The 24,223-nt window shown below is 41.6% G+C and overlaps 1 protein-coding gene and 1 non-coding gene across 2 annotated transcripts in view; one reads left to right on the forward strand and one right to left on the reverse strand.

The window, feature by feature from the left end:
- Positions 1 to 24,223, forward strand: part of OSBPL10 (oxysterol binding protein like 10) — a 322,138-nt gene that overhangs the window by 14,479 nt on the left and 283,436 nt on the right. The window lies entirely within an intron of this gene.
- TRNAK-CUU (transfer RNA lysine (anticodon CUU)) lies at positions 17,475 to 17,547 on the reverse strand. Its single transcript has one exon. It is a non-coding gene; the product is annotated as a tRNA-Lys (tRNA).

Below are 24,223 nucleotides of genomic sequence, written 5' to 3' on the forward strand. Positions count from 1 at the left end.
GCAGGGAATGCCACCATGAAGGTTTTCCTGGGCCCTTTGTTGCTAACTAGAATCTAGACAGAAGTGGGAGACTTTCCAAGTCCTGCGTGACACACACACACTGCTCTGTGTGTAGTTAGGCCTGATGGAAGGTTCACACCCCACGTACTTGTTGAGGGCCTTGTGTGTAGATGTCAAATGCCGTGCGGTATAGCCAGAGAAATCTCTAATTCAAAGAGATGCGTGCACCCCACTGTTCATAGCAGCACTGTTCACAATAGCCAAGACATGGAAACAAGCTAAGTGTCTGTCAGCAGTTGAATGGATAAAGATTTGGTACATATGCATGATGGAATCTTTGCCATAAAACAATGAAATAATGCCATTGGCAAGAGCAGGGATGGACCTTGAGGTGATCATACTAAGTGAGGTAAGTCAGACAGGGAAAGACAAATACTGTAGGGTATCACTTATATGTGGCATCTGAAATATGACACAAATGAACAAATTTACAAAATGGAAACAGGTTCACGGACATGGAGAACAGACTTGTGGTTGCCAGTGGGAGATGAGGGGAGCGATTGGGAGTCTGGGATCAGCAGATGCAAACTCTTATATGCAGGATGGATGAACAGCAAGGCCCTACTGGATAGCACAGGGAACTAGATGCAATATCCTGCAACAAACCATAATAAAAAGGCCATGCAGAAGAATATATGTATGTCTAACTGAATCACTTTACTGTACACAGAAATTAACATGCGTTGTACATTAACCACGCTTCAGTTAAAGAAAATAAATAAATGCCCTGTGAGATGTGAGAGACGAAAGAAAACGGCACAGGTCCTGCCTTACAGGGCTGGCAGCCTGTAACGGGTGGCAGACTTTTCCCATAAAGGGTCACACAATTAATATCTGGCTTTGTGGGCTCCACAATCTCCATGGCAACTCCTCCGCTCTTCCATTGTAAACAAGTGGGTGTGTCTGTGTTCCAATAAAACTTTGTTTACAAAGACAGGAGGTGGGCTGGATTTAGCCTATGGGCTGTGGTTTGACCATCCTTGGTCTGAAATGATGTGCAGACCCCTTGCTCAGGTAGTCGGGGCAGCTGAGTGTGGTAGCTAAGGGTAAGGATTCTGCAGTCCAGCAGCCTGGGCTTGCACCCCAGTCTTGCTGTTGACTGTTAATACCTGTGTGGCCTTGGACCAGCTATTTAGCCTCTCTGTGCCTTTGTTTCTTCATCTGTAAAATGGGGATGTTACAGTGAGTGTGTCATAGGGTTGTTGGGATCAGCTGCCAGACTTCATGTAAAGGGCTTAGAATAAGGCATGGCACACGGGAAAGGAATGGCTACCCACTCCAGTATTCTTCCCTGGAGAATCTCATGGACAGAGGAGCCTGGCGGGCTACAGTTCATGGGGTTGCAAAGAATTGGACACGACTGAGCGACTAACACTTCTATGATATGGGGTGGAGTGGGCAGTGGTAATGCTACCCGAGAAGAAGCTCCAGGGGAGAGTCCCATCTCCACCTGGGGATAGCAGACAAGTGGCAGGAGAGGGAAGACCTAGGATCTTGAAGAGAGGGGTTCATTGTGCAGCCTGGGGCTTGGGGAGGGCTTCCCTGGTAGAAGCTCTGTGGGTACAAAGGTTGGGAGGTATGGAGTGAGGGAGATGGTTTGGTATGGCTGGAACTTAGGTGGTATGTAGGCTTGGCCAGGGACCAAATGGTAAAAGCAGCCCGTGTTGGAAAAACCTGCTTCCTGAAGGTCTCTCAAGCCGCCGACAGCACAGGTCATAAAACGTCAGTGCTTTCAGAACCAGAAGAGATACCTCTGTGGGCCCAGGGGCCCTTGGATGCTTTAGATTTACAATTTAATCCTTAACATGAGATCAGAGGTGCTACAGATCTATCCAGCCTTCCCTTCTTCTATAGTCATAGAGCCCTAGTTTTTAGCTGTATACGTGCTTTATCCTTGAGAAAACTATCTTTGCACCGCACATTCCCCCTTATAGGGAACAGAGTTGTCACATAATAGTTTCCTGGAACCTCCTTTGTACCTTTCCCCCTTTTTTCTCTTTCTTAAAATAAAGACATGTGGCCAAAACTGGAATATAGACATGATGTCTGGAATTGCAGCAGTCATCTTGAGTCTTTAGGCAACTGGAATGAAGGCCATAAAGACAGAAGGCACCTCTGAGGACTTTGTTGATCAGAAAAGTGAAAGTGTTGGTTGATCAGTCGTGTCTGACTCTGTGTGACCCCATGGACTGTAGCCTGCCAGGCTCTTCTGTCCATGGAATTCTCTAGGCAAGAAGACTGGAGTGGGTTGCCATTCCCTTCTCCAGGGGATCTTCCCAACCCAGGGATTGAACCAAGGTCTCCAGCGTTGCAGGCAAATTCTTTACTGTCTGAGCCACTGGGAAGCCTCAGTTGATCACCTCACAAATCCTGGGCTACTATCTTCTGGAATTTTCTATGATGGACATAATAAGCCTCACTTTTAAGTCACACTTCACAGCCAAATCTAACCCTGACTGTTGCAGGTGGGATCTCTATTTTGCAGGTGTAGAAACTGAGGCACAGAGTGACCTAAGTTGCCTTGCTGGTAAGTTGTGGAGTCAGGATTGGTCTGACTCTGGAGCTTGCTTTCTTTTCACCGCCCTGGAAGGAACTTGGAGACCTTCTCCCCACTCATTTTATAGATGAGATCACTGAGGGCTTTGCCTCAGGGTAAAGCAGCCAGGCATTTCACTGCAAGACAGTCATTGCTCAACATTATTCCTGTTCGCTCTCTCCAGCCCTGGCCTTCCCTGAGAAGGGCCCCTGTGCTGTCATTAGTGATTTTCTAGCCCAGCATTGGGTGGCATCTCTTTCTGTGAGTAGCTGATGTTTGGTGGGTTTTTCCTGGTCAGAAGCAGGCACTTTTTCGGACTGTGTGTTCAGAGCTTTCACCGTCTCGCCCCTTGCCTCCTGCAGCCCTTTGGAAGGTCTTTCCATGCCTGTCCTGTCCTGTCTTTACTCGGGCTCCCAGGACAGGCTGAGGGGGCTCTTGGACCCTGTGAGTCTTAGGAAGCTCTGGCCGGAGTCTTAATTGCCAGGGAGGACTCCCAAATCCACACTCCCAAATCAGAGTGTGGACTTTGGGTGAAGTGGGATCGCATGTTTTGAATGCATTTTGCTTTTGGGATTCTTATGTAGCTGAGTTCCACCCTATTACTAATGCCTTAAAAATGGGCCTCCCGACCCCTTTGGCGAACTTCACTTGGGCGAACTTTACAGAGCTTTACTGTGTACGTGTTCCAGCTGACTCATTTCATGGATTGAGCCTAAAAAATGGAGCAGGACAAAAGCCAGTTTGTGCTGTGAATGCTGTTGAGAGGGTATTATTGCACCCGTATTTTATATCTGTATCTGTATCGTACTGCGTTTTGTCACTTTTTATACTAGCAATATTCTTGTGGTCATTTTTATTCTCCTGGCTAATCTGCACCTTTTTCCTTTTTGTGAGAAGTCTGCTCTTGATACCTTGGCCCAAAGTGCATTGTAACACTCTTTTAGTCATTTAATTAATTTGGAGTTTCCTATAACTGAAATTTTTGTTAAACATCAGTTTCTGTGATACCCTTGGAGTGAGCTGAAATTCAGGAAAAGAGTATTGAAAGCCAAAACTCTACTTTTTTTTTTTCTCACATTTTTCTCACAAGATAGGATTGATATAAAAGTGCTTTAGAAAATCTCTATGTCAGAGAAACAGAACTAAACTTATGGAATCAAGCTTAAGCCTGGGGGAAGTCATCTTTTTGAACATAAGCATAGCATAACCTAACTAGAAAGAGACTAAATCGCAGTTGCTTATGTCATGAAATTGAATTTCTTCTTATCTAGAACTGGCTTCCTTTTCCTTTCCAGCAATGTACCAGTTATTGGTATTCTTAGTGTTTTTTGTTTTGTTTATTTCCGTCTTTAGTTTTGCTTTTTTAGTTTGAAGCTGTAAATTCCTTTTGAAAACTACAAAGTGTACATTTTGTACTAACTAAATATAACTTGTGATCTGATTTTTTTGTGTGTAAATGACATTATTATGCCAGAAAATTTGTGTGCAGTCTATAGCTAACAGTACAGTATCCATGTTAATTGTTTGATTTTAATATTTGTACACTGAAGGATTTAGGGGTCAAGGGGCATTATTTTGGCAACTTATTCTCATGTGGTTCTGGAAAAATATATGTATGGAGAGAAAAGATAACTTTGTATCATTGTTGGAACTTTGTTAAAAGTTAGCAAGAATTTGTTTGGCCCGCTTTTACTTTTTTGGGCTGCACTGGGCCTTCCCTACTGTGGTCAGGCTTTCTCTAGTTGCAGCACGTGGAGGCATCTCCAGTTGTAGAGCATGGGTTCTAGACTGCGTGAGCTCAGTAGTTGCCCTATGTGGACTTAGTTTTTCTGTGGCATGTGGGATGTTAGTTTCCTGAACCAGGGATCAATCTGCATCCCAAGCATTACAAGGCAGATTCTTTTTTTTTTTAAATATAATTTATTTATTTTAATTGGAGGTTAATTACTTTACAATATTGTATTGGTTTTGCCATACATCAACATGAATCCGCCGTGGGTATACATGTGTTCCCCGCCCTGAACTCCCCTCCCTCCTCGCTCCCCGTACCATCCCTCTGAGTCGTCCCAGTGCACCAGCCCCAAGCATCCTGTATCCTGCATCGAACCTGGACTGGCGATTCATTTCATATATGATATTATACATGTTTCAGTGCCATTCTCCCAAATCATCCCACCCTCTCCCTCTCCCACAGAGTCCAAAAGACTGTTCTATACATCTGTGTCTCTTTTGCTGTCTCGCATACAGGGTTATTGTTACTGTCTTTCTACATTCCATATATATGTGTTAGTATACTGTATTGGTGTTTCTTTCTGGTTTACTTCACTCTGTATAATAGGCTCCAGTTTCATCCACCTCATTAGAACTGATTCAGATGTATTCTTTTTAATGGCTGAATAATACTCCATTGTGTATATGTACCACAGCTTTCTTATCCATTCATCTGCTGATGGACATCTAGGTTGCTTCCATGTCCTGGCTATTATAAACAGTGCTGCGATGAACATTGGGGTACACGTGTCTCTTTCAATTCTGGTTTCCTCGGTGTGTATGCCCAGCAGTGGGATTGCTGGGTCATAAGGCAGTTCTATTTCCAGTTTTTTAAGGAATCTCCACACTGTTCTCCATAGTGGCTGTACTAGTTTGCATTCCCACCAACAGTGTAAGAGGGTTACCTTTTCTCCACCTCCTCTCCAGCATTTATTGCTTGTAGACTTTTGGATTACAGCCATTCTGACTGGCGTGAAATGGTACCTCATTGTGGTCTTGATTTGCGTTTCTCTGATAATGAGTGATGTTGAGCATCTTTTCATGTGTTTGTTAGCCATCTGTATGTCTTCTTTGGAGAAATGTCTGTTTAGTTCTTTGGCCCATTTTTTGATTGGGTCGTTAATTTTTCTGGAATTGAGCTGCAGGAGTTGCTTGTATATTTTTGAGATTAGTTGTTTGGCAGTTGCTTCATTTGCTATTATTTTCTCCCATTCTGAAGGCTGTCTTTTCACCACTTATCCTCAATGGTGAAAAATTGAAAGCATTTCCCTTAAAGTCAGGAACAAGACAAGGGTGCCCACTTCACCACTACTATTCAACATATTTTTTGAAATTTTGGCCACAGCAATCAAAGCAGAAAAAGAAATAAAAGGAATTCAAATTGGAAAAGAAGAAGTAAAACTCTCACTGTTTGCAGATGACATGATCCTCTACATAGAAAACCCTAAAGACTCCACCAGAAAATTACTAGAGCTAAGCAATGAATATAGTAAAGTTGCAGGATATAAAATCAACACTCAGAAATCCTTTGCATTCCTATACACTAATAATGAGAAAATAGAAAAAGAAATTAAGGAAACAATCCCATTCACCATTGCAATGAAAAGAATAAAATAGGAATATATCAACCTAAAGAAATTAAAGACCTATATATAGAAAACTGTAAAACACTGGTGAAAGAAATCAAAGAAGACCCTAATAGATGGAGAAAAATACCATGTTCATGTGTTGGAAGAATCAACATAGTGAAAATGAATATACTACCCAAAGCAATCTAACAGATTCAATGCAATTCCTGTCAAGCTACCAACAGTATTTTTCACGGAGCTAGAACAAACAATTTCACAATTTGTATGGAAATACAAAAAACCTCGAATAGCCAAAGCAATTTGAGAAAGAAGAATAGAACTGGAGGAATCAACCTGCCTGACTTCAGGCTCTGCTACAAAGCCACAGTCATCAAGACAGTATGGTACTGGCACAAAGACAGAAATACAGATCAATGGAACAAAATAGAAAGCCCAGAGATAAATCCACGCACCTATGGACACCTTATCTTTGACAAAGGAGGCAAGACTATACAATGGATTAAAGACAATCTCTTTAACAAGTGGTGCTGGGAAAACTGGTCAACCACTTGTGAAAGAATGAAACTAGAACACTTTCTAACACCATACACAAAAATAAACTCAAAATGGATTAAAGATCTAAACATAAGACCAGAAACTATAAAACTCCTAGAGCAGAACACAGGCAAAACACTCCTCGACATAAATCACAGCAGGATTCTCTATGACCCACCTCCCAGAATACTGGAAATAAAAGCAAAAATAAACAAATGGGACCTAATTAAAATTAAAAGCTTCTGCACAACAAAGGAAACTACACAAGGCAGATTCTTAACCACTGGACCACCAGGGAAGTTCCTGGCCTATTTTTATAAAAAGACTATGGGGCATGCAGCATATACTTCTTGGCTGAAGGTAGCATGTAGCTAATAAAAATTACCCAGTTTGCCTTAACTTTAATCTTCTCAAGTGGCCACTAAGGCAGCCATTCTGTGGTCTTCATCCACTACTTTTTGGAAGCTGCTTCAGGTGTGGTAAGATAGACAATTCCAGGTGTTAACTGGTGGAAATTGTTCGTGCCTGTGAGCAGCTGTCCATGAAATTAGGTAAAGCTGCAGTATTTGCAGCTCATGGAAAGAATGTTCAACCAAAGGCTTGGACGATTTGTGTGTTTATCCCTTTCCTGTTTAGTTGTTAGTTTTCTTTGCATGCCAACCATTTTGTTTTCCATCCGTAAACAAGACGAAGTGGGAGGTATATTGCTTGTTCCCTCTGTGACATAGAAAGAATGAATTATCATTTATAACCACTTTAAACCTACAACTTTATTTAATAAATACATTCTGTTATCTAGAATTATGGTGATCTTTGTTGTAAAATTACCTGTAAGCATTCGTTGAATAAAGAGGACAAAGGCAGTGTGTCTTGGGAGTTTTGTGTGATGATGGACTTGCTTCTGGGAGCAGCAGCTCTGGGCTCATCTTATGGCCGTGACTTCGGGGCTGTAGAGGAAGGCTTTGGGACTGGGCGTGGGCTCAGAGCTTTTCTCCTCTTCCGCTGGTTACCTTTCCACACTGTTGATTGTGTCCTTTGATGCCCAAGAATTTTAAAGTTGGATATCGTCCCGTTTGTCTGTTTTTGCTTTTGTTGCCCTTGCTTTTGGTGGCATAGTCAAGAAATCATTGCCAAATCCAATGTCATGAAACTTTTCTACTATATTTTCTTTTGGTGTTTTATAGTTTTAGGTCTTATATTTAAATATTTAATCTGTTTTGAGTTAATTTTTGCATACAGTGTAAAATAAGGGCTCAACTTCATTCTTTTGCATGTGGATATCCAGTTTTCCCAATACCACTTGTTGAAGAGACTCTTTTTTTCCTGCTGAGTATTTTTGGCACCTTTTTCAGAGATCCTGTGACCACATAGAGAACCACACGCTGTATGGGCTCTCTATTCTATTTCATTGGTACACTTGTCTGTCTTTATGTCAGGACCACATTAAGATGATCACTGTAGCTTTGTAATATGTTTTGATATTAGAACTGTCAGCCTTGTTCTTTTTAAAAATTATTTTGGTTCTTCAGGGTCCCTTGAGATTCTGTATGAATTTTAGAATTTTCTATTTCTGCAAAAAAAAAAAAAAATGCCACTGGGGTTTTGCTAGGGTTTACACTGAATCTGTAGATCACTTTGGCTGGTATGACCTTCTTTAAGATATTAAGTCTTAAAAAAATATTAAGTCTTTCAATCCAAAGACATGTGGGTTAGCTTTCCATATATTTGTATCTTCTTTAATTTCTTTCAGAAATGTATTGTAGTTTTTAGTGCATAAGGTTCTCACCCTTTTGGTTAGGTTTATTCTTCTAAAATTTTTTTTGACGTTTAGTTGATTTACAATATTGTGTTAGTTTCAGGTGTACAACAAAGTAATTCAGTTATATGTATATATGTGTGTGTGTATATATATGTGTATGTATGTATGTATATGTTTTCAGCTGCTTTTCCATTATAGGTTGTTGAGTGAAAGGTACTGAATATAATAGTTTAGATTTATTATTAAGTATTCTTTTTGATGCTATTGTAAACAAAAACCGTTTTTCTCCTGTTGATTTTTTAAAAAAATTATTTATTTATATATTTTCCTCCCTTCCCCCTAAAATTTATTTTTAAATAGAGTATATTGTTTTACAATGCTTTTTGATTTTTGCCGTATATCAGCATGAATCAGCCATAAGTATATACATGTCCCCTTCTTCCTGAACCTCCCTCCTGCCTCCCTTGCTCTGTTGATTTTTTTATCTTGCAGCTTTGCTGAATTCTTTCATTACTTCTGACAGGTTTTTAAATTTTCTGTGGCGTCTTCAGTAGTTGTTATACATGTCATTTGCAAAGCTAATTTTACTTCTTCCTTTCCAGTTTGGATGCCTTTTATTTCTTTTTCCTGTCTAGTTACTCTGGCCAGAACCTCCAATCCTCTGTTGAATAGAGACGGTGGGAGAGGGTGTCCTTGCCTTGTTCCTGATATTAGAGGAAAAAGCTTCAGTCTTCTGCCGTCGAGTATGGTGTCAGCTATGGACTTTTTGTAAATGGCCTTCCTAATGCTGAGACAGCTTCCTTCTGTTCCTAGTTTGTTGAGTGTCTTTACTATAGAAGGGTCTGCTACCTGCCTTTGCAAAGTGTTATTGAAACACGCTCATGCCCATTTGTTTACACATTGCCCATGTCTGCTGTCACTCTACAGTGACAAAGTTAAGTAGTTGCAACAGAGACTTTGAGGCCAGCAAAGACTGAAATGGTTACTGTCCGGCCCTTTTCTAATCGCTGCTTGCAGCTGTTAATGTGGTAAATTACATTGATTGCTTTTTGAATTTTGAACCAGCCTGGCTATTCTGGGATAAACCTCACTTGGTTATGGTGTGTTATACTTTTTAATGTTGTTGGATGCAGTCTGCTAATATTTTGTTAAGGACTTTTGCATCTTTCTTTATGAAAAGTATTTGTTTACAGTTTTCTTATCCTGTCTTTGGTTTTGGTATCAGGGTAATGTTGGCCTTAAAATGAGCTGGGAAGTATCCTTGTTATATTTTCTGGAAGAAATTGTGTAGAGTTGGTGTTATTTCTTCCTTAAATATTTGGTAGAAATCACCAGGGAAACCATCTGGCCTGAAGATTTCTTATTTTGGAAGGGTTTTTAACTACAGATTCATTTTAAAAATAGTCCTAAAGCTATTCAGATTATCTGTTTCATCTTGGGTATGTTTTGGTAGTAAATGCTTTTTGAGGAATTGGTGCATTTCTTATAAATTGTTGAATTTATAGGATGTATAAAGTTACTTCTATTATTCCCTATTATCCTTTCAATATCTTTGAAGCCTATAGTGATATTCCCTTTTTCTTTTTCCTGTTATTCATAATTTTATGTCTTTGACAGTCTTGCTAGAGATTTACTTATTGATCTTTCTAAGAACCAGCTTTTTGTTTCATTGGTAGTTTTTATTATTTAATTAAAAAAATATCTATTTATTTGGCTGAGCTTGGTCTTAGTTGCAGCACACAGGATCTTCAGTGTTTGTTGTAGCATGTGGAATCTTTACTTGCAGCCTGTGGGATCTAGTTCCCTGACCAAGAATCAAAGCCAGCCTCCCTGCATTGGGAGAACGGAGTCTTAGCCACCGGACCCCCTAGGAAATTCCTATCGTTTTCTATTTTAAAATTTTTTACTTACGTGCTAATCTTCTAAATTCTTTCCTTCTGCTATTTATGTTTAGTTTCTTCTTTTCCTAGTTTCTTAAAGTAGAAGCTTACATTATTGAATTCTTTCATCGTTTCCAGTGTAAATATTTGATGCTATAAGTTTCCCTCAAACACTGCTTTAGTCGCCTTCACATGTTCTGATATGTTGTATCTTCATTTTAGTTCGGTTCAAAGTATTTTCTAGTTTCCCTTGAGTCTTTCTCTTTGACTCATGAATTATTTAGAAATGTGTTAATTTCCAAGTGTTTGAAGATTTTTCTGTTATCTTTCTGTTACTCATTAATTTCCTTATGGTCAGAGAACGTACTTTGAATTAATTCAGTTGTTTAATTTTTATATGGGTTGTTTTATGACCTTGGTTATGTTCTATCTTGGTGAATGTTCCATGTATACTTGAAAATAATATGCATTCTTTCATCATTGGGAGAACTGTTCTGTAAATGTCAATTAGATCCAGTTCACTGATATTTTTTCAGTTCTTCTGTGTCCTGATTGACTTTAAAAAGTCTTTATTTTATAATTTTGGAGCCGTGGTCTAGAAAGAAAGCATAACTCCTGCTTACAATGTCATATGTATTCAAAATTTCCCGTTAATTTGTGTTCCTTCACAGACTGCCTTATTTGTATATTTAATTTTCTTGAATATAACCTGCATAAAGTCCTAGGAGCTTGATATTTGTCCATTTTTAGGGAAAGCACACAAACGTTACAGGGCAGGGTGCTCTTCACTTTATTTTATGAGGTCTTCTCCTTGACTGTCTGGCACCTGCCATTATTTTAGGTAAATTCCTGAAAAATTGGTTTTAGAGCTACTTGGAAATGTTTTTGGACAGTTTAGCTCAGTCCAATGCGGAATTAATGTAAATATATTGGTTACCAACTGAAGATTGATAAAAAGAATTATGCACTGGTTCTGGGAATTCCCTGGTTAGCGTTTGGAGCTTTCACTGCCATGGGCTCGGCTTCCATTCTGTAAGCTGTGTGGCACAGCCAGAAGACAAAATATGTGCATTGATTCTACTGAGTGGGTGAATGGCCACTGAAGATATTCTCAGACCAGAACTCCCTAGTTAAGAGTGCCAACTAGACTGAGTCCTGGGGAGACATCTGTGCAAGAAGCCTTTAGATAGCCAGGCTCATCCATCCCCTTAACAAGGGGCGGATTTCCCTGTATCTGCTAAGACTTCCACTCCAGCTTTGATATGCAAAATCTTCAAAATATTTTGAGCCTCTTTTGGGGCGGGGTGGACCTCAGACCACATCTGTAGAAAAGGGGTCATTAGACCTCTGAGCCTTCCGTTAGACACCCCCAACTGAGGACCCTAGGCTGGACGGGGGTCTGGTCTCACACAGGCAACACCTTGATTTCTCTCGTTTTCTCCCCATCCCAGCTTGTGAATGATGTCAGACTGTGCATTCTAAATGAGGGTGATAGAAAATGGTTCCTGGGATGATGGTAGTGAAAATGTGTTACTTTTTAATGTATAAAATGCAGATATAGATAAGAGTTCATAAATAGATGTACAGTCTATCTCTTGTATTAATTTCATTGCAGGGGGAGGACACTGAAGGAAATTTGTCTGAAAAGCCTCCCTAGGATACTGACGATGATAACAAAGGTTGAGAAATATTGCTTTAAATTGAAGATGCAGAGAGAGGCACCGAGCTGAAGGGCTACTGGGATTTGAACAATTTCTAATTGAGGGGGGTGGAGAGTGATGCTTCAGAATTTTATTACAAGAAAATATTTTTATCCAGAGACTTTCAGTGACTGAAACAAAAGGAAAATAGGCCTAAGTTACCTCATGAATGTGAGGTGGTTGTTAAGAGCTTTATTAAATAACACAAGGAGAATTTCCTTCTGCCTGGAGTCCTTTAGGAAAGGTCCTGTGGGAAGTAAACCAGGTCTCCTGGGAGGCTGTTAGTCCACTGGGTGGCTGAGGAAGGAGCCTTCAAATCAGTATTTTAAGACCCGGGATCCGTGTTTTACCACCCATTCTCCCAGCGGTTCAGACGATTGGCAACATTAGAGTATGGAGTGTGTATTAGGTAGTTTTATTGAATCACTGTTAACTGTCAGAAATTAATAATTGCACTGTGGTTATATAAGAGAATGTTCTTAGGAAATGCATAATAAAGTATTTCAGAATAAAAGGAGATGTCTGTGCTTCACAGTGGTTCCAGAAAACCAGTCTGTAAGGAGGAGGGAGCTGGTTAGGTGTGGATGGAGGGGCGGAAAGGCAGGGGCAAGGGAGGAGAGGAGAGGGAGAGAGCCAGAGTTAGGCAAAAGCAAATGCCAGAGCATCAGTGACTGCTGAGTATGGGCGAAGATGTTGGGCTATGCAGGTGGCGCTCGTGGTAAAGAACCCACCCGCCAGTGCTGGAGACGGGGATCGGATCCCTGGGTCACGAAGATCCCCTGGAGCAGCGCTTGGCAACCCACTCCAGCATTCTCGCCTGGAGAATCCCGTGGACAGAGGAGCCTGGTGGCCTACAGTCCATGGGGTTGCAAAGAGTTGGACACGACTGAGCGACTTGGCACACACATAGTACACAGTAGTTCTCTGTAATAGTTTTTCAACTCTCTGTAAGTTTGAATCATTTCAGAGTACAAAGAAAGAAAATTGAAAAGTAAACAAGAAAGCGCTTGCCTTCTTTGAGAAACATGAGTCACACTGTGTCCTGTGATGTTATTTGATTTGATGCTTTATTTATTTATATTTTCTAATTGAAGTATAGTTGATTTACAATGTAGTGTTAATTTCTGGTGTACAGCAAAATGATTGTTATATATGTATATTCTTTCTAATATTCTTTTTCATTATGGTTTATCATAAAATATGGAATATAGTTTCCTGTGCTATATAGTAGGGCCTCTTTGTTTATCCATTCATATGTAATCATTGACATCTGCTCATCCCAAACTCCCAGTCCATTCCCCCCGCCCCATAATATTATTTGAAATTGTCAAGTCATTGAGTAGTTTGAGTAAAATGTCACTATATTGCATGGTCCTGGGGAGCAGGTGTTGCTCCAAGTGCTGGCACAACGCGGGGCTGTAGTAGGCTCTCAATAAATATTCTTTAGGATGAATGGAGTCTCAGCAGCAATGGCACGATTTGGGAGTTCGCCTTGTCCTGGTTTGCATGGGTTTCCCTGGGCACACCTCTCCGTGCCTCTGTGAATTCTGTGAAAATCACCAAGTGGACAGGGTTTGTCTCAGGAACGTTGCATTACAGCTAGTGATATGGAAGAGACTGAAACCCTAATTTTAGGCTTCTTGCTGGGAGAGGCACCCAAGCCACCTGGCAGACGCCCCTGCCTTGTTGGTTCCCATTACAGTGCGACGTCTTCACGACACTGTTCAAAGTGAAAGTGAAAGTGAGGTCGCTCAGTCGTGGCTGACTCTGCGACCCCATGGACTGTAGCCCACCAGGCTTCTCTGTCCATGGGATTTTCCAGGCAAGAATACTGGAGTGGGTTGTCATTTCCTTCTCCAGGAGATCTTCCCGACCCAGGGATTGAACCCGGGTCTCCTGCATTGTAGGCAGACGTTTTACTGTCTGAGCCACCAGGGAAAAAACTGTTTAGGGAGAAGCTAAAGTTACTTTTTATGGTAAAATATATATGACATAAACGGTACCATCAAAAAAAGTATTTATTTTGTTGTTCATTTTTGACTGCCCTGGGTCTTGGCTGCTGCGTGCAGGCTCTCTCAAGGTGCGGGACACATGCTTCTCCTTGCGGTGGCTTCTCTTGTTGCCGAGCATGGGCCCTAGAGCGTGGGCTCAGTGGTGTGGCACACAGGCGTAGTTGCCCTGCAGCATCTAGAATCTTCCCAGACGGGACTGAAACTGTGTCCCCTGCACTGGCAGGCAGATTCTTAACCACTGGACCACCAGGGAAGTCCCCTTCAACCTTTTTGAAATGGACAGCTCAGTGGCATTAAGGGCACTCAAACTGTTGTGAGACTGTGGCCATTCTTTATCTCTAGAAGGTTCCATGCCCCTAAACTGAAACTCTGTATTCATTACACAGTAACTTATTATTTGCTTGGCAAGCCATGTATTCTCCAGAATTATAATTGTTAGTGATGGTAGGCTCCAGGACCCCAGGTCTCAAATTGATGGCACCGAGAATAGAGAACTTACTTTAATTAATTATCTTGCTGCTGCTGCTGCTGCTGCTGCTAAATCGCTTCAATTGTGTCCGACTCTGTGCGACCCCATAGACGGCAGCCCACCCGGCTCCTCTGTCCCTGGGATTCTCCAGGCCAGAGTACTGGATTGGTTTGCCATTGTCTCCTCTGAATTATCTTGCAGGAGGACACTAACAAGTTTAACAGGAACATCTACTGCCGGTTTATAGAAATTAACTTTCCCTGAAGATTATAACATACATGGGAGGAGGGGCAAGAGAGGGTAAGGAATTAAGTATGAACTATTATGTAGAAAATATGCCACAAACTAACACAACACTGTAAAGCAACTATATTCCAGTAAACTTTAATTTAAAAATAGCCACAAGAATGTATTTAAGTTAAAAGACGCTTACGCCTTGGAAGGAAAGTTATGACCAACCTAGACAGCATATTAAAAAGCAGAGACAATACTTTGCCAACAAAGGTCTGTCTAGTCAAGGCTGTGGTTTTTCCAGTAGTCGTGTATGGATGGGAGAGTTGGACTATAAAGAAAGCTGAGCGTCGAAGAACTGATGCTTTTGAACTGTGGTGTTGGAGAAGACTCTTGAGAGTCCCTTGGACTGCAAGGAGATCCAACCAGTCCATCCTAAAGATCAGTCCTGAGTGTTCATTGGAAGGACTGATGCAGAAGCTGAAACTCCAATCCTTTGGCCACCTGATGTGAAGAACTGACTCATTGGAAAAGGCCCTGATGCTGGGAAAGATTGAAGTCTGGAGGAGAAGGGGATGACAGAGGATGAGATGGTTGGGTGGCATCACTGACTCAATGGACATGAGTTTGAGTAAACTCTGGGAGTTGGTGATGGACAAAAAGGCCTGGTGTGCTGCAATTCATGGGGTCTCAAAAAGTTGGACATGACTGAGCGACTGAACTGAACAAGAATATATTTACAGCACAGAGAATACAGCCAATATTTTATAATAACTAAATGGAATATAACCATTACAAATCATGAATCACCATTTTGTATACCTGTAACTTATGTAATATTATACATCAACTATACATCAATAAAAATTCTAAAAATTATAACATACACTGTAATATATACTGTTTACAGTGAAACATAAGAGCTCTAAGGCTTTTTAAAATACTTCTTAAAATTAACCGAATGGAGGCATAATTAGCAGACAGATGTACCTGTTTTCAGTGTGTAGTTTGATGACTTTTGTGTCTTTTTTTGTTTTCTTAATACAGATACTATTGGATCCTTGTTTTTTTGGCAGTGCTGAGGTCTTAGTTCCCTTACCAGGGATTGAACCTGGGCTCTTGGCAGAGAAAATGCTGAGTCCTGACCACTGGACTACCAGGGAATTCCCTTTTTCTCTATTTTAATGACTTTTCTGTCTAGTTATAAAAGTATTATTTCATGTTCCTTATACAAAACTCAGAAAATTCAGAAAAAAGAGGAAGTACAAGACAATTAAGAATGATCTCCTCTCTTTCTTTAAAAATAAACTCTTTTTTAAAAAGCAGTTTTAGGTTTCATGCAAAATTGAGTGGAACTGCAGAGTTCCCATATACTCTCTGCACGTCCCCCCAGCCTCTCTTATTACATTTTAAATTTTAAATGACATCTGCCTGCTAAGATACAGTTCAGAGCTACCAGTCTCCCAAGCTTCCTGCGGGTGAGGGGTCCACTTTTCTCCCGGAGCCTCGCTGGCACTTGGGTTCTTCCTTACCTTGTTTGGTGGCTCGTGACAATGTCATGCCAGGAAGGCAGCCACGGGGTTTGTGTTTGCCTGGTTTGTCTTCAGTATTTGATGGTTGAGCCAGCAGGTGATTCGAACAGCTTGAGAATTCTGTTTGTTACAGACTTGCTTAGGAGTATTCTTTTTGCAGTGAATTCTACATGGAGACTCTTAAGACGGCTCTGGACAATAAAAAAATAAAGCTCTGGTTTCCTGATGAATGATTAACCGAGAGAGGCACCTGGGTATTTTTGAGCTATGAGGTGGTTTATGCTAATTTTCAGACAGCTTTTGTGTGCAAGCAGGTTGTGTTCCAACTCTTTGTGGGTGAGTTCTTTTTGGACTTTGGAGTGTATTTTCCTTTCAAAATGAGGAAGAAGGATTAAAGAGGATGGTTTGTGGTTAATTTCTCCCAAGTGGTGAGCAACATTTTATGTGTGTATATGTGTGTGTGTGTGTGTGTGTGTGTGTGTGTGTGAGTGAACGTGGGTTATACCCTTGAGAGGTAGAGAGATGGTCACACAGTCTCTTGTAGCAGTTTCCAGAAGTCAGGAAGGTTCAGAGACACTTGGTTTCTGAGCCGATGGAGGGGAGACAGAGCAGCGAAACTTCCATTCTTACTGGGAACTGAATAGTTACAAGCTGTGGGGTAGGGGAGGCGGTGCTGTATTTTGTAAACTAACTTGCAACCTTCTGGTGTCCATTGTAGCCTTGCTTTCTTATTGAGGTCAATTGGATCTGAGTTAGAAATTTGGCCAGACAACAAAATATTTAAACTGTTTTCCCCTATTGCATCTCATTTCCATAGTCTGTTTAGGATCCTAATTGATGCAAATGCTCTTGTTACCCTGAATGTGATTGAATGCAGGGTTCTAATTTAATTTTATATCATGTTAATAGACCCACAGACATAGAAAGCAAACTTATGGCTACCAAAGAGGATAGGGTAGGGAGGGACAAATTAGGAGTTTGGGATTAACAGATACACAGTACTGTATATAAAAGAGATAACCAACAAGGACCTACTCTATAGCATAGGGAACTATATTCAGTATCTTGTAATAACCTATGATGGAGAAGAATCTGAAAAAGAATATATATATGTGTGTGTATATAGTTGCACATCTGAAACTAACACTACATTATAAATTTTACTGTATTAAAAGTAGAAACAAATTTTACATCATGTTGTTAAACTTGATTAGGGTATCTGAGGGTCTGAATGACCAGTGGGGTGTGGCTGGTGCCAGCCTTACTTTATGTGGTACCTCTGACATCCTGAGCGACATGAGGAGGGTGTTTTATTTATTTAAAATATTTGCTTATTTTTGTGACTTGTGCCAGATCTTGGCTGTGGCACATGGGATATTTAGTCGTGGCATGTGAGATCTGATTCCCTGACCAGGGATTGAACCTGGATCCCCTGCATTAAGAGCACAGAGTCTTAGCCACTGGACCACCAGGGAAGTTCCAGGGAGAGAGTGCTTGGTTAGGTTGATGAAACCCAAAAGCAAGCTCAGGAAGGAATCTCCAAGGCTCGCGATTTGCAGGATCACTGGATCTTGATCTGTTTGTTGCTCATGGAAGCTTTTTGTGTAATTTTAAAAATTTTCAGCCGGACACTAAGATGGTCCCCTCTGTGCCAGGGAGTTTGGAAGAACTGTTTTTACAGTGGAATACATCTGATCCCCAGGAGGGAAAGTTTTGGTCTTCTTAACTGATACGCAACTTTTCTATTCTCTGCATTGAAGAGAACCTGATTGTAAGTAACTCTGTGACTGCATGTTACAACTCAGCAATAATGCTAACGTTTTACCACTGTCTTTTTCTGGAAGCATTTTCCAAAAGAAATAAACAATAAAAGGCAGGCGGAGGCTGACATTTTCCTTCTCAGGGCATCATTCCAGGACCCTGAAGATCCTCAAATAAACTTGCCCTCATCTCACAGGTAAGGAAGCAACCCCAGAGAGATGACATTTAGTTCAAAGTTATACTCTGGCTTTGTGACAGTTAGAACAAGAAACTGCCTCTCTGCTCCTCAGACAATTTTGGAAAAACTCCAGAAAAGTGATGCTAAATAGGATCTTTCTGCCCTGTGGTTTCGTTATACAGCAAAGAATACCCACTGGTTTCTCATTATCTGGCTGGTGCCCTGAAATTCATTCAGTGTTCTGGTTTATTTATTAGCTGTTTTGAGTGATGGAGAACAATTTCAAAATGTGAAGAGAGCTATTCTTGAACCCTGTGTTCCCGGGGTATGAAAAGATTGTGTTCGGATATCTTATCTCTGAGCCTGATGTTAATTTCCTCTAATATATTGCAAAGAATAAGTCACTTTTTTTTTTTTTCTTTTGGGCATGCAGCTTGTGGGATTTTAGTTCCCTGATCAGGGATGAACCTGGGCCCTCAGCAGTGAAAGTGCTAAGTGCTAACCACTGACCTTCCAGGGAGTTCCCTATATTGCAAAGAGAACTGGGTTTAATAGTTGCTTTTATTTTTCCAAATTATGAATAAACCAGCTTTTACAACTGCTTCGAAGCTATCTGTAGATATACAGGTATCTAGCATCACTCTTTCTGGTGATGCTAGAATAGAAGACGCACTTCTGAATCCTGAAAGGTGCCTAGCTAAATCTGATTGTGTTGCATTGCACAGGTGAGGCATTTCCCTGGGGACTGGTGTTTCCTCCCAGGTCTTTCAGTTCAGTTCAGTTCAGTCGCTCAGTCGTGTCCGACTCTTTGCGACCCCATGAATCGCAGCGCGCCAGGCCTCCCTGTCCATCACCAACTCCCGGAGTTCACTCAGACTCACATCCATCGAGTCAGTGATGCCATCCAGCTATCTCATCCTCGGTCTTTAGGACAGAATATTCTTTGGTCATTTGGCAGTGGTTCTACCCTGACCTTGATGTGCTGGCCGATGTGACATGTTTGTTTCTCTTGCACCTCCACTCTTTTTAAAAAAATCTTTATTTATTTATATTTTGGCTGCATTGAGTCTTTGTTGCGATGCATGGGTATCTTTAGTTGTGGCTTGCCGGCTTAGCTGTTCTGAGGCATATTGTTCTCAGTTCCCAGGCCAGGAATTGAACTTGTGTCCCCTACAGTAAGTAGAAGGCAGGTAGTTAACCTCTGCACCACCAGGGAAGTCCCACACTCCTCCACTCTTGAAGAATGGTGTCTTGGACCATACCCTGGCTCCAAGAGTCTGGGGTTGGCAGACTCTTTCTGTTAAGGGCCAGATAGTAAGTAATTTCAACTGTGCTATTGTAGCAGGAAAGCAACCATGGACAGTACGTCAACAAACAGGTGTGGCTGGGTTTCAATAAAACTTCATTTACAAAAAACAAATGGTGGGCCAGATTTGGGCTATGAATCTTTTTTTTTTTTTTTTGCTGATCTCTGGCTTAGTGGTGTTTTAGGAAACAACATTTGAAGTCCCATTGGCTTCTATGGGTGATGGAGGAGAGAGAGAATCCAGTCCTCAGGACATAAACATCTCAGTTGAGATTTAGCATCCTTAGTTGGAAAGATGCTTTTGTATCATTTTTCAATAACTTCTCAGCTGTTATAACCAAATGGCTTTTTTGGGGAAAAAATCTCCCTGAATCTCACTGCTTTGGGGATCATACCACTGTATTTTCATTTTCGTCCATTTCTTTTGAGTCCTGTCATTTTGTGCTTTTACTTTTGCAAAGCCTCGATGTGTATGCATACCAGTTGGCTTTATTCAAGAGCGAGATGCACCCACATATCTGACAGGTGCAAGTACATTGAGATCTAGTAAACACTAAAAGGCATAAATGAGGTTCGGCAGAGAAGACTTTTTAAGGACTGATTTGTTGACTTTTTCAATAAAAGAGTTATAATTCACTCTTTTCTTAAGCCATGCAAAAGAACAGTAGTCACAGGGCCAACTATTGGAAGAAATTAAGCCTGGATCACAGTGACTCAGGTACAGGTCCATTCAAAGCCAAAGTCACCCTGTGGCTCTAAGTCACCTTTGTGGTCCCCAGGTTTCAGGGTGGCGTGAGCCTGCCTGCACCCTTGCCAACAGTTCCAGAAGCTAGACTGTAGCATGTTTTTTTTTTTTTTTTTTCCTTCTTGGTTGGTGCATCCAAAATAAACCAAGAAACAATGACCACACTTCAGTTTCCCTCTATATGATGTGACTCTAAAGATGTATTTTCCTAAACATGAATTCTCAAATATGTATATGCAAGAATGGCAGGAGTCCTTTTTACAGCAGTGCTGCCATTGCTCAAATTATTTTGAAAGCTCCTTTTCTCCTCCCTAGAATTGCCTTCAGAACCAGTGACAAGCCGCCACAGAAAAGAATTCTGACTGCTTTGTGGTCTTACCTCATTTTTGACTAAAAATGGCCCTGATTTGGTTTCAGCTATTTCCCAGTTTTGTAACCATGCTTGGAGCAGATGGATTTGTCTCAACAGAGCTAAAGCTTTTGGGGAATGACAATAAACCAGGAGCCCCCGAGGGTATTTCTTTGGAGGGAAAAAAATATTTACATCTGTGTAAACTGTGATAGTTAAAAAAATCTCATGCCATTGTAGATCATTAGACTATCCCCAAATCACCATGCCAACATGGCTTTTGAATGAGATCATCCTTACCCACTGAAGGGGCCTCCAAGAATGACCTGCTTTATTCCAGATCCCAGTCCAGGGTCCTTGAAAGGCCTTCACTTTGTGTGTGCTCTCTTGTCCCTGGGATATTTGAAAGTCTCTTCTAGGTTTGCTTTTCTGGGTGTCTGTGCGTGTATTCCTAGAAGCTCACAGACCGTCGTGTGTTCTATCCATTCCTTTCGTCCTCTCCTGCCGTCCCTCCAACATGGAAAGTGGGAAGCTAACATCCTGTTCTAGGGGGTTTTCTTGCCTGGCAGGCAGTGGTGTAGGCTTGTAACTTGGGAGGCAGTCTCAGAGCTGCTCACAGGCAAGGTTAGGATCTTTGTCACAGACAGTGGCTTCCTTCTAAGCCGTCTAAGCAATAGGTGATTTACTGGACAGTTTTTAAGTATCTCTGGGAGAACCAGGCTTTGAGGCTTCATGTTCAGCAGTGACACAGCTTAGGTCCAGATTGCAGCCATAACATGATTCTAACTCACTTCTGCCCCAGTACCTGTGACACTAGAGGCAGAACACTAAACCCTCTGCATAGCTGCTCCAAGGCATCAGACACCCCTCCCACTGTCTTGCAGCAAGTCCTGACCTAACCTGTAGCTGCTGTCTCCTGTCATTTCCCCTCTGCCTTTTAAACCTTGCATGGCTGTCTGGTGGCTAAGACGTCACCTTCTAATGCAGGGAGTGCAGGTTTGATCCCTGGTCATGGAGCTAAGACCCCATATGCTTTGTGACTAAAAAAATCAAAACATAAAATAAAAAAGAACAGAAGCAATATTGTAACAAAATTCAATAAAGACTTTTTAAATGATCCACATTCCCGTCCCCCCCCCCCCCCCCCCCCCAAAAAAAATCTTGCATGAGTGTGTTTCCTTGGAAGAATCTAGCTGCAAGGGAGTCAGTGAAGGCAGTGTCTAACTTTCTAACCTCTGCAGAGCAGGAAGGTGGGTGGGCTGGAAAACTGCTGGATGGTGCTGAACTTTGCAGTATTTGTGACCCAGGGTGTATGCACACAGGTGATGGCTAAACTTCTGGTGGGTAGATAGATTCTTGCAGTACAAAGAACAGAAGGGGAATTGAGTGTGGGAGGCTCATGGGGACCGTTGGGAGAATTCAGTGACTGGAATTCAGGGCAACTGTTAGTGCTGTTACCCACTGGGTGGCAGGTGGCACTGCTGGGCAGGAGTGGCCGTTGGCCATGCCTGTGCCCTTGGCATGGTCCTCACCTTGGAAAGAGGGAAGAAATGCTGAGTTTATGTTGCTTTTTCCTCTGTAGCCTTGGAGTTTTGAGGCTGGCAGAGCCAGTTCCAGTTTCCAGCCTCATAACCACAGGTATGTTATTACTCCACTCGGAGTTTCAATCTGCTCCTCTATAAAATGATAATATGCTCACCTTGCAGGGAGATGGTGATTGCAAAATCAGCAGACTAACACACACTTCTAATGCGTGGTGGTTGCCCAGTGAATGACTGCTCTTGTGCTCAGCATTGCCCTGTTTCTCTTTTTCATTCGTCTGAGCAGCTCACAGCTGCCTTAAACCCCAGTAAGTACAGTAGCTTCTGTGCTTTTTCTTAGCCTTAGCTTACCTTCTTCATCCCCTGTATGTCTCACTTGCCCCTTGCTCCCTGATCATTTTATATGAAAAATTGCAGACATATAGGAAAGTTTATAGAGTTGTACAGGGAACACACATATAGTGATCATTTGGATTCTGTAATGAACATTTTTAAAATTTTAATTTTCTTCAGAGATTTTTTTTTGATGTGGACCGTTTTTAAAGCCTTTACTGAATTTGTTACAATATTGCTTCTGTTTTGTGTACTGGTTTTAGGGCTTCAAGACATGTGGGATCTTAGCTCTCTGATCAGGGATCAAGCCCCCATCCCTTGCACTGGAAAACAAGATCTTAACCACTGGACCATGAGGGAAATCCCTACAAGGAACATTTGATTATACCTGCTTTAGCGCATAGCTTCCCATGTATCCATTCATCAACCCGTCTTCTTTTTCTTTCTTTCTTTCTCTCTCTTTTTTTCCACTGTGGTGTGCAACTTACAAGATCTTTGTTCCCTGATCAAGGATTGAACCTGGGCCCTGGCAGTGAAACCACAGAGCCCTAAACACTGAACCACAAAGGAAGTCCCCTTTTTATCTATTTATACATTTCTAAGTAAGTTTCCAATGTCAGTACACTGCCCTGTAAATATTTTAACATGCCTATCATGAACAAATATCGTTAATGATCTTTGTTTGCTGTTTTTTTTCTTGATGTAAAATCTCACAGTGAAATGCATGAATCTTAAGTGTACTTTCGCTGAGTTTTGACAGCTGCATACACTTGTCACTCAAAGCCCTCAAGGTACAGAACATCACCACCTGCCCAGAAAGTTCTGGTGCCCCAGCCCCTCCCATCATGGGCAGCCACCAGTCCATTTTCTCCCACTGGAGATGAGTTTTGCCTAGTTTAATATTTCATATAAATGGAACCAGACAGTGGGTACAGTCGCTACTGCCTGGCTTCCTCTAGTCAACATAACATGTTGGGGGTCGTCTGTGTAGTTGTCTTATCGGGCACTGATTGCCTCTCATCGTTGAGTCTGCAGCTTTAAAATCACTGCTGCAAAGCAACGATGAGCCTTCCTCGTGGAATTTGGAGGTCTTTCTTATTTCCCATTTTTAGCCAGATGACATCAATGCACAAAGGCTCTTTGTAGCCAGGTAGAGTAAAAGGGGCTCAGAGGCCGTTGGGCCCACTCTCTTAAGAGTCTCAGCATCTTGGCCAGGGCATCCTCTCTCTGATCCATTTCCTTCCCATTTTGAGACTACTGTCAGTGGGGGTTTATGTGCAGGAGGAATGAGAGGGCTGGTGGATGGGCACCTTTGACATTTGACTGTCTTAGGCTTAAAAGAAGGATGAGACTTCCCTGGTGGTTTAGCAGTTAAGATGCCATGCTTCCAAAGCAGGAGGCGTGGGTTTGATCCCTGGTCAGGAAACTTAAAGATCCCACATGCCACACTGCCCCCCCAAAAATCTGAATGATTTTTGTTGTTGAGGATTTCATTATGCTAAGTACGTGCTAGAAATAGAAGACCAGTTGGGTGCAACAGCTGGAGTTGAAAACAAATTCCTGTTTAGCTTTTCTGTTAATGAATTAACCAGAACCTGAAGTTGCTCAATTCTCTGATAGAAAAAAGAATCACTTTCTTGCTTCTTGTCCCTAAGTTTTTGTTTTGTCTCTCCCTTCCATCCTTCCTTCCTCCTTCCTCCTCCTCCATCTCTCTGTCTCTGTCACACACACACACACACACACACACACACACACACACACACGTTTGTATATTTACATATAGTGACTTATCTGAAAGTTCAGGCAGATCTTTTTTCAAGGTCATTGAGATGTTTGAGGGGCAGAAGGAAGAGGGTGGGGAAAGCTTGGTGCGACTTGATGATAAGAAGCCAGTGCCCACTCTCTGGGGCCAGGTTATTAAGTGATGTGGATGAGTTT

The sequence above is a fragment of the Budorcas taxicolor genome, chromosome 1 (assembly GCF_023091745.1).
Source record: "Budorcas taxicolor isolate Tak-1 chromosome 1, Takin1.1, whole genome shotgun sequence".
Lineage (NCBI taxonomy): Eukaryota > Metazoa > Chordata > Mammalia > Artiodactyla > Bovidae > Budorcas > Budorcas taxicolor.